Below are 10,829 nucleotides of genomic sequence, written 5' to 3' on the forward strand. Positions count from 1 at the left end.
ATGACCAACGTCTGTAATTTGCCAGTCAACAGTGTCACAGTCCAAACTCTGATTCTGCATGCTGTATTTGAGGTTGGGAATTTCACACACATATTTGCGATGTGACTTAGCGCAGGGGCAGATGCCTTTGTTGTCCCCTTAGCGTCTCATTATCCCAGCCCTTCCAGCTCAGGCATGTGGGTTTTGAGCGGAGAACCCCAGCCCAGAGTGTGGTGGCGAGGATGGGACAAACCAACCACCACTCACACAGGCTCTGGTCGGATGGGGAGAAAGGAAGACGACACTCATCATTTGGAGGTTTGGGTCTGATTGCTTCCCCTCGCGAGGGACTTAACTGTCCCCACTGGGAATGCGGTCCCTTTTACACCCACGCCTGGAGACAGAGGAAGAACGAGGTGTAAAAATACAAAAATAAGTAAGAAATACGGCTGCGAGGAGCAGAGCTGCCAAAGTGCAAAACAGGGTCACTAAGTCAAGAAACAAAAACAGCATCAATAAAATATGCATGAATTCAGTCTATAAAAAGAGACATGCATTATATTGTGGGAATGGGTTATGATAGTGACTAGGTACTCATTATGGTGGGGAGGAAGTTAGTTTGTTTTTACATATTCAACCGATATAAGCTTATACAGTAAGCCAGTTTAGATAAATTTCATAACTAATGTCAAACCAACTTTTAGTCTGAACTAACAATTCATTTAAGCTGCTCACCTAATAATACTAACAAATAGACAAACATACATCTACTCTGACGTTCGCATTATCTGTTTGAAACTTTATGACTTGGTAAGTTTTAGTCATTTCTTGCCACAGTGTTCAGCTGTTTCAAACTAACTTGACCAGTTCCAAAACTAAGGTTTTACCAGATGGCTAAAAAAAACTCTCAAATTACACTGTTTGGCGTGCAAAAAAAGAAGAAAAAAGCCAAATGTTTGTAATAAAATCACCCAAAAAGGTGACGTAAGTAGCAGGTTCAAAGCGTGTTTCTGCTGCCCCAAGTGGCCACATTTTTAATTTTGCAAATGTAAAATGTAGACTGTATGGCAAATAAAGGTGGACAAACCCGGAAAAAGGTGGACAACCCCTCCACAACAGGTTTTTGAAGCTTAGTGTGGCGGCTCCGGTAGTTCAGAAAATCAAGAAGTCCCGTAGAGGTGTCGGTGGCTTCACTTTTCAGGCCCAGAAAGTGCCAATTTATTTGGACGTGCGATGTGGATCTTTTGCCTTCCCATTCTGCCTGTGAGAGCAATTATATAAACACTGTCTTGCATACAAAGGAGCAATACACTGACAGGTGGTTCAGTGTAGTAATGTGGGAACTGCATTGTAGCGTTCTGGGAAAGAGGTCCAGGATCTGAGTTCCAACCCTCACCTACGGACATAAGCTCTTGGTTGTGATCAAAAGAAAATCATTGTGAACAAAAGCGGCTGGAACGCGCGAGAGCGAGGGTGCCTCCTGAACACCTTTGAACCTTTAGAGGTTTGGCGGGCATGGCAGGCCAGGAGGTAGATCCAGAATTTTCTGTAGGAATTATACATCTCATCTGGCCTATAGGAACGCCCAGGGATCCCCCAGGAGGAACTGGAATGTGTTGCCAGGGAGATGGACGTCTGGAATTCCTAGCTTAGCCTGTTGCCACCTTGATCCGACCTCGGATAAGAAGACCTCAAAAATTGATGGATGGATGGAAATATGAACGTGTACCCACACTCTTGTTGATCACTTTGTCTGTAATCCTTAGTCTGGGCAAGCTTTCATTTCTGGGACTTTTCTTGGGCTCTTTCCATCTACTGTTCGTAATTAATCAGCACTGTGTGAACTTGTTTGGCAAGGGCTTGCATGTAACCAAGATTCATTTACGTATGTTTTCTGAACTCCAGCTTTAAACTGTGCTCCTTCAAAAAAAAAAACAAAAAAAAAACACTTAGAGTGAAATGAATGTTAATGTGGTGTTTTGGTGGGAATTATGTTCTTGCATGACAGACATGTCAGTGTAAGTCCTTGATCAAAACCAGACATTGTTCTGTTGATTTCTGACCATACCTCTGAAATCCAACCGTGTTTGAAAGCCGACCATATTTCATAGACAAATCCATGGGTTAGAATACATAATCAATGTAGTTTTTGTCCGCTCTGTTGCTCTCATACCCTCCTTGCCTGCTCGTCTAACCCCCTTGTTTACGGTTGAATGCAATCGCTTTATTGGCTCAGTCGTTCCTGTTCTAAAACTAATCATTTCTATTTCCTTGTATCTTATTTCATTCATTTACTTTAATCACAGTCTATGGGAGGCGCCAATGACTCCCCATGAGTAGCGTCTGCTGGAGAAAGCAGAACTTTTGAGAGGACCCTTTTCAGCTGGCACTGGGGTAGAGACATCCATACTACTGTATTTAATGACCACGCTGGAGTTCAAGCACTTAGAGCTCATCTTGGAGGAGCAGGAGGTCCTTTTGATCTTTGAATCCTGCAAATGAAGTCAAGGGGAGAGACAGAGACAAATCACCTGCGGTTTTGGAAATCATTTAGAATGGACTGGCTTTCCATACTGATAGGGGGTGAAAAAGGCTTGATCTTAGCTGGAGCGGTACAGCTTCAGATTCCCATCTCCTTGTTTGCGTAACTGTGTGTGTGTGTGTGTGTGTGTATGGGGTTTCCCTGAAGAGTAATAGACTCAAACTATTTCAAACCGAAAAAAATCCTCTACTCTCAAACAATGTAAGCATCAAGCCTAGCAGCATGTGGATGACTGTGATCGCTGAACTGCCTGGCACTGTGGTAGTCTCGGCCAGTGAAGAATTATGGCCTTCGTCTGCTCCATTAATTAACAGCCATTCAGACAGGAAACCAGAGCCAGCACTTCAGTCTCCTTTCATGTCTCATCCCATTTGCCTGCAGAAACCTCATTTTTCATTATTTACTGTATCACTTCCAGACTAGAGATCATCAATAGTGTGTAAACGAAAGGGGGGCAAAATCTTTTTTTGGGGGGGAAAAAAAATAAAAGCAAAAGCGTAGAGGAGTTTGCTGTTGAAATATTGTCCTGACGTGCGTGTTGTTAGTGAAACCTGCAGTGGGCTGTCGCTGTGTGACATTAAGAGGGCAGGCTTGTTCAGCCACACATCCAGGCGTAACAGTAATGAACCTCTGGGACTCTGAGAGCAATAGGAAAGTGGACGCAAGTGTTTTATGATCTGGCAGCGCCGCGGACAAAGCAAATAATCGCCAGACACAGAGGAGCAGGTAGTTTCACTTAACCTCTGCTCGGGGCTGGGCGCACAACTTAACTGGAAGCACATGGCCGCAGAGCACATTAGATAGAGGGAGAGAAAGAGACTGATTACCCCTGATTATGAATGACCCGCCAATTAAATATCCCTCACAGTATAAAGGTGTAACCGAGCAAACAACCTAATGACACTGTTATCCCTACAGTAGCTGGCCTTTTGCTGGTATACATAAGCCTACTGTAGACAGTTACTCGAATTACCTCGGCCGCACAGCAAGTGGTGAAACACAGAAAAGACTTGAGGAAGTCACAACTCTGGTTGGTGTACCTGCATGGTCAAATGCAAGAGAAAGCGCGCTGTACATCTCGTGGAGTGTGGTCTGCTGTTTACTGGATGTCTGTGGCCTGTGGCTTTGTCTCCATCCCATTAGTCTGTTTGGTGTTGTTCGCGTGCTGGCTGGCCCTCCGGTAAAGGCTCCTTATCGGTCGGCCACTCTTGAGGGCACGGCAGCCACAGAAACCCCTGAGAGGGTGTAGGATGGATGAGGCGAGCGCACGACGGCAACTAAGAGAAAAAGTGCATCTATTCAGGTATCGCAGACGTTGTGTACGTTCGCTTGTCTGATGGCATTACATGGCGATAGTGTGTAAAGAGGCGCGTGTGCGCTGAGGTTGAAACGACCATCCATCTCTGGGACGTGGAGCTGCCTGCCACACTGCCCAGGTTAACTTCTCCTCTGGCCCAGCGCCACTATCAGGTTCCCCCATGTGGTTCCACTTAGACCGCCAGGGGCTCCAGCTACAGTCTGCAGACAGCCTCTTGGGCCACAGGACCCAGCTCAAAAAAAAAAAAAAAAAAAAACGCCCCAGTGACTGGATGTGTAGCAGGCTCAATAGGCCACATCATGGCGCACACCTCATCACTTGTCTTATGACCTCTTTGGTGCCGGACTACCCAGAGCGAATGTGTTAATGTCCACTGACATTATGGGCTTCTTTGCTCCAAGTGAATGATGAGTCGGATCCGGATGGACCTCCTTACGATATCTATGAAATGATAAAAACATGGATGAATAAGACGGAGCTTCAGTGAAACACAACAGCAAAATAAAAATTGAAAGGAGGAATTTTATGATTTATGAGACTTGGTTATGAAATTACAGCTTTCTTAAGACACACCCTACTGTATATGTTCCCAACTCTTTCCGCCTCACGAGTCAAAGCCTGTCCTTCTCTCAGCGCCCCTCCAAGCCCTCCTTGCCCCCCCCACACACACACCACCACCACCACCACCACCACCGCCACCACTTACAGTCTATCACAGTATATTTTTATTGATGAGGCCTGACAGCGCCCCTATTCCAATATAGCTTAGGACATTTGATCTGTACACCCCACCCCTTAAAAACTAAAAAAAAAAAAAAAGAAAAAAAAGAAAAGAAAGGAAAAATGTGCCTCTGCCTCACTCTCCCAGTCCAGAGACTGCACTCCATAACAGCGGGTCCTAATTTCTCTTTCCAGTCATGGAATATGATAATTTTCTTATTTGCAAGAAATATCAATTGCTCAAGGCGGACACATAATCATTGGGGAGGAAAGGAGAAGCTACCTGTGTAATGTGCTTAACAGGCTAACCCATTTAGCCGCAGGCGCTGTTTGAAAATGAGAAAGTGCTGATGGTCAAAATCAATTTTCCCTGTGTCCAAATTACTCCCTGCCCGGCTTAGAATTTCACCTAAATGGCCAAACCTTAAAACACTGATACTAATTCTATCATATTAGAGCCTGGTCATATAGTTGAAGTTATTGCTAATGCTATTTTGTTGTATTTATTGATGTAGCGAGATGACTCGAAGGCCAGAGAGCAAAGAGTTCTGTTACTGCTTTCGTGTTTCTGTTGAGATGCATATCAGTGCAACTCAGTGCATGCACTGCGCATGAAGTCATCAGGCTTTAACAACGTATTAGGACGTTTGCTGCTCATGGGCTCACAAAGCTCACTAAACTGGGGAGAAAAAATACATAAAGCTTTTCTGTTTTATGAAATGCCGAAAGCTTCTTGGAAAGCAGTGCCTTCTGCTGGTCCTAAACATCTGATAACCGACCGTATTTTCTGTGTTTCTTAGTAAGTTCTGAGAAAGGAGGTTTTCTGTGAATGGAAATGGCTTAAAGAGTTTCCTGGCATTACAGTCGCATTATACAGTAGCCAACATTTGTGTAAAACCTCTACAAGTTTCTACAAAACAGTGTCAAATAGCAGGCTTAGAAGTGTTGGTGAGACGCTGCAATTTCTAATATAATTTAAGAGGAAATTCTTTTGGAAAAGAGGATTACATAAGGATTACTTGCAGGTTTTAGTTTGCAAGTTTTTGGTTTCTGCTCAGGGAGATTTGGGGTAACATTGAGTAAGTTGTATCGACAAACAGGAAAATCCTTCCTTTTCTAACCACAAATAGTTGAGTACTCTAAATGTAAATGAATAGTTAATTTTCAGGTATCAGTAATAGATTTGGGAATTAGCTAATTTGCTTTCATGCGAAGGAATAGCCTCTGTAAACGCCGAGCACGAAATTGCAGCCAGCAGCTTTGTGCTTTGTGCGGAATAAACACAGCTTCTAGTTTATGTAATTTCTGCAGGAACCCTAACCCCTTAACCTAAACCCAACCCCTAACTCTAACCAGTGTTCATGATTCGCCATTGTTGAAAGGGAAGCAGGAAGTAGAAACAAAAGTGAATCCTAGCATTTGAGCAGCATTTTTACGGAGCAAGGCAGACTAACAAGTACACAAATATAAATGGCTAGCATTGGCAAAGGCTGCATGCCTGTAGGTTACGCCGCCTACCTCCTGCAGAAGTATAAACCACACTTTAGATCAGGGGTCTTCAACGTTTTTCCCCCAGACTGATGGAGAGATTAATTAGGGACCCCCTACCTATTATATGTGTTCTCTCTATATATATATCTATATAAAATTTTTAATCAATCAAAGATTTTGCGACCCACCCCTGCAGTACCTCCACGGACCACCTAGGGGTCGCGGACCCTCTGTTGAAGACCTATGCTTTAGATTACATTAAGTATACAGGGTGATACTGAACTTCTCACTTAACTCTCTGCAAGCAAGTAAATCAGAATATGTCTAAAACTGAGCCATGAGGGTGACAAAACATTTCTAACTGTGGCTCCCAGGCCAGACTGCAGCTCACTCTTTCCGCAAACAGTTTACAGCAGTCTACTGCAGTACTATACAGGCCTATACTTACTACAGCTTAAAAAAAAAACTGTCATTTGCTTTGTTTTTATTAATGACATGTAATGACTGCTCTAGAAAGGTGCTTCAGCAATTAAATAAACCCCCGTTCCCAAATGGTGAAGATTTAGACCGCCTCAGGTTTTCCAAACGGGAACCCAACGCCCTGACAGTTCTTTCCAGGAAAATATTTTTAAAAATTAACAGCTTCTTATGAACTCAATCAAACTGACCTCTTTTGTATTCACGAAACTACCATATAATTACTGGGCTTATTCTTAGAAAGTTAAATAAACCCGGAGGCCTTTACCAACTGTGCCCGGTGTATTTTTACTCTATTTTTAATACAATAAATACATAATGATGCTTTCAGGAAACGTCTCAGGAAATTACTAGTTACCTATAACCTTTTTTATAACTTAAATTATTAGGAAACAGAGGCTGGGATCAGACGGGTTGCCTGCTTTTGTCATGCACACTGTGAGGTTGTCAGAGAGTACTTGTGTTGTCGCCAGCTCATCTATTTTAAATCCAAGACTGCGCCTGCACCAGAGCTGTACCTTCAGTAATGACGATGCTTTCTGAGGCCTTCTGTTCTTCTCTGTGTGTATAAATCTGAGTAGGATATTAATATTTGAGCATGTTTTCAGGTTTACAAATGCTAACGCGTCTTCCTGGTAGCACATTTAAAAACCCAATGACATGACTTTGAGTGACTTTGTCGGCACTGTTGAAATACATAAGGTTGAAAATTAAATGCTGAAGTCTATTAAAAACACTACAGACCATTACTGTAGCCTGCACCATTCACTCACAGAGACTCGGGACTTGCTCGAAAGGAGACGAGATTTTGCTTGACTGGGGCAGAGCGGACTTGACTCCCCCCCAAAACAACTCTGGTCAGAACTATAGATCTGTGGATTCGAGGTTAGGTCGGCTTGTGGCTGTGGCCTGTCCACCTGGGCTAGCCGCATCATAAACAACAGCTGCGTGTCGGCTCTGCTTCTGTATCAGCATCGCCACACTGGCCGCTGGCTGGAGCCACACGTGCGTATTAAATCCCTGAGACTTCCTGCAGCAGGACGGGCCTCTAAACACCGAGGCCACTGTCCAGGAAGTCAAGGTACCCCACTGTGCAGACAAGACATTACAGGGTGACTGCGGAGGAACAAACAGCTCGGAGGCGTGTCTTAATGTGCGCTTTGTTAACACGGTTTCACTTGCAGCTTCCGAGATAATTAATGGCTTTCAGCATTCCCCCTCACACTTTCACTGCCTCCGGGCAAATTTCCAGAGCTTGCGATTACATATCTGTTGCAGCCCTGATTTATCTGTTTGTCCCTTTCCGCTACTCAGAACGCAGGCCGGCCTAATAACCTTTGTCAGCTCTTTAGGCGTGAAGAAGGTATATTGTAACCATTTGGGCAGAAACGGGGCAGGCTTTCCCGATATTGACTCAAACACACAAAGGGGAGAAGGAGGAGAGGCGCGGAATAAAGTGACACTAATGGAACACTGATGACAAAACAAGGCGCGCACGGGGACCACTTTCTGCCGTTTTTAATTCTTAATGCCACCGCCTCGGGTTTCAGCATGTCTTGGGCCGAGGCAGGATCTTGTGCCCGGGACGGATCTGGCACGAGGATTAGGATTTCTTCGCGGGGAAATGGTCACGTGATTTACTGTTGCCGGAGGGGCTCTACAGGTGCCAGCGCGTGAGGAGGGAGGGATAAGATGACCGAAAACTCGTCTCTTTGGAACCGCACTGCGCTCCTCACCCCGCTCCGGCATCAGCTCTATCGTGACTGGGCCGAGAGACCGGAGCGTCACCCTATACTTTGAAAACACACTTTGATGGCAATTAAATATTAATATGGGGAATCATAGCCTGAGAGCTGTATCCGCATTACACGGGGCATGCAAATCGCTCCAATCAGTGAGCCAACTGAAATAGCATCTGGAGAATTGTATAAATAAGACTATGCTTATCTTTAATATCATTAATATGGACTAAACCAACTGCGGAGGGAAAAAATAATATAAACCTGGGTAGCAATCACTGTAATTATCATTATTTTGCATGTGAACACATTGTGGTGTCTGGTTGCTTTGACCGCAAGCACATCCACCTGCATCGTTGGCCAATATTAACAATTAAACATACCAAAAAGAGTTTTTTTTTTCATGACACCGAAAAGTGAAACACATAATCTGCAGAGAAGAAGGGTGTGGCAATCAGAAAAAATCAAAAAAAAATCTCTCTCTCCTCATCTCCACTTTGCATGAACACACATTCAAACACAGTCATCTGCCTTTTCTCTTGGTTTCTTTCTCCATAATCAGGCCTGGTTTCCTCCCAATAGGAAAACATCCCTCTTTCCTCCTTGTCTGCGTCTGTCAGCGATTCTGTGTGGGCCTGGACTCAACTGAGCCTGTGGCCAAAAATATCCCCCCATGGCTCCTCTGAATGGGACAGGCCACATAGACCACAGGCACACAGCCCTAAAAATACAGATCAGCCCAGCCACAGCTCCACTAGTTCATTCATTAGGACAGAGCAGACTCCGGAGCTAGCAGAGTCTGAGCCGCACGCACAAAGTGATGCAATGTTGAAATATCTGTAACAGAAACTGCGGAGGGGAGAAAAAAAAACAAACAATAACTGTCTAGCATGAGACAGCTTCAGATCTCATCCACACCCGAAGAAAAAGCCTGGGCTACGTTGCCAAAAGTGAAAACTTCAAAAAAATAAAAGTGCCAGATAAACGCGTTCAAATTTTAGCCCGGAGACAAAAACTTCTTCTGGCTGTGATTGAATATTGAGCATTGGCGGTGGCGTGGGAGAAATTCATTAGAAGTCGTAAAGCTGTCCCACTCAAAAGATTTATTGCCCTTTGGCTGGCTCTCACAGATAACTATCGTCTCGTCACATATTGCCACCCTTTATCTCCTCCATCTAATTGACAGGCAGCGTGAGACATAAGGTGAGAGCGTGTCATTTCTGCAGTATTGTTTAATAAAGGCAGGTCATGCGTCTGCATTCCTCCCCTGCCACTCAAGCGCTATGCTTCCCTGCAGTGAGCGATGCCAACCTGAGAGCTGGGCGACGGCGCGCTGTGTGGGCACCGTTTCTTACACATTCCTTTCCTCCGACTCGCCAACAGACGGGGCAGGCCCGGGCCAGATCACATGATGTGAGTGTGCACAGGAATCTATTTGTGAGGCAAAAAATTTGCAAACTTGTTTTCACGGAGTTTCTACGGCCGGGCTCCGTATCTGTGTTTGTCAGGGTGCGCGGCAGAGAAAGCCCGCCGCATAGTTGCGTTCTTCAAGTATGTGTGTATGTCTGAGTGTGAGCGCGCATGTGTAAACAGCTGGCAAGCCTCGCTTGTGGTGCTGTGTACACAGAAGTGAAGGTATTCTGGCTGAGGTTACGAGGTGGGTGGGGGGGTATGCCAGGGCTGAATGAGGCATTTAGTGCTGACAGTTAAAAATACCCCGAGCAGGACCAGCGCCGCCGCTGCAGCTAATGCTGCCGGAGCTGGCCTACGCCGCTCGCCCCCCCACGCACACTCTCTTCATATCCACCGCCTATTTCAGGCCTGATCTGGGTTGCGGCCTAGCATGCTAAACCTGATGTAAGATAATGGTTAACCAAAGGTATGAGTGCAGGCCTGGGAGTCCTCCCACACATGAAGGCATGTGGGTTCTGTATTGGCATGAATCAAATCGTTTGATATTCGAAATTAAAAAAAAAAAAAGCTTTATAAGCGCAATGTTGCAAAGAAGTTATGTCTATCTACACCGAGCAATATTACAGGCAGAGGAAAGATTAATGAGAGTGTGAGGGAATTGTTACTGAAACCTGACAGCTATAAAACGTATCAAACGACACATCAAAATAAAGTGAAAAATAGATAATTAATCGTATCTTCTCTTTTAAACTCCAATCAGTCTTAAAAACTACATTTTCAATGTTTCTTTTGTTCTCTTTTCGTACGTTTAGCACAGGATTGCAAAGACATGATGTTTAGGTTCATCCCTGACTTTGGTGGCTCCTGGCAGACATACAAACTAATGACTAGCCTGGACCAGAGTGGGAAAAGAAAAGATTATCGAGCTGAAACCTAGTAAAAATGCTTCATAAAACCAACACAGCAGCACAACCACTACGCACAAGCGCCTCAGTAGAAAACATCTTATACATGACAAGGTGACAGCAGCGTCAGTATTTTTAGCATATTCTCGCTGGTTGACGCCTGGAAGCCGTCGTTGTGTTTTTCAAACGAGAGCTAAAAAACTCCCTACAACACTTATGCTAATTTCTAGTACGGCAACGCTTGT

The sequence above is a fragment of the Mugil cephalus genome, chromosome 17, assembly GCF_022458985.1.
Source record: "Mugil cephalus isolate CIBA_MC_2020 chromosome 17, CIBA_Mcephalus_1.1, whole genome shotgun sequence".
NCBI lineage: Eukaryota > Metazoa > Chordata > Actinopteri > Mugiliformes > Mugilidae > Mugil > Mugil cephalus.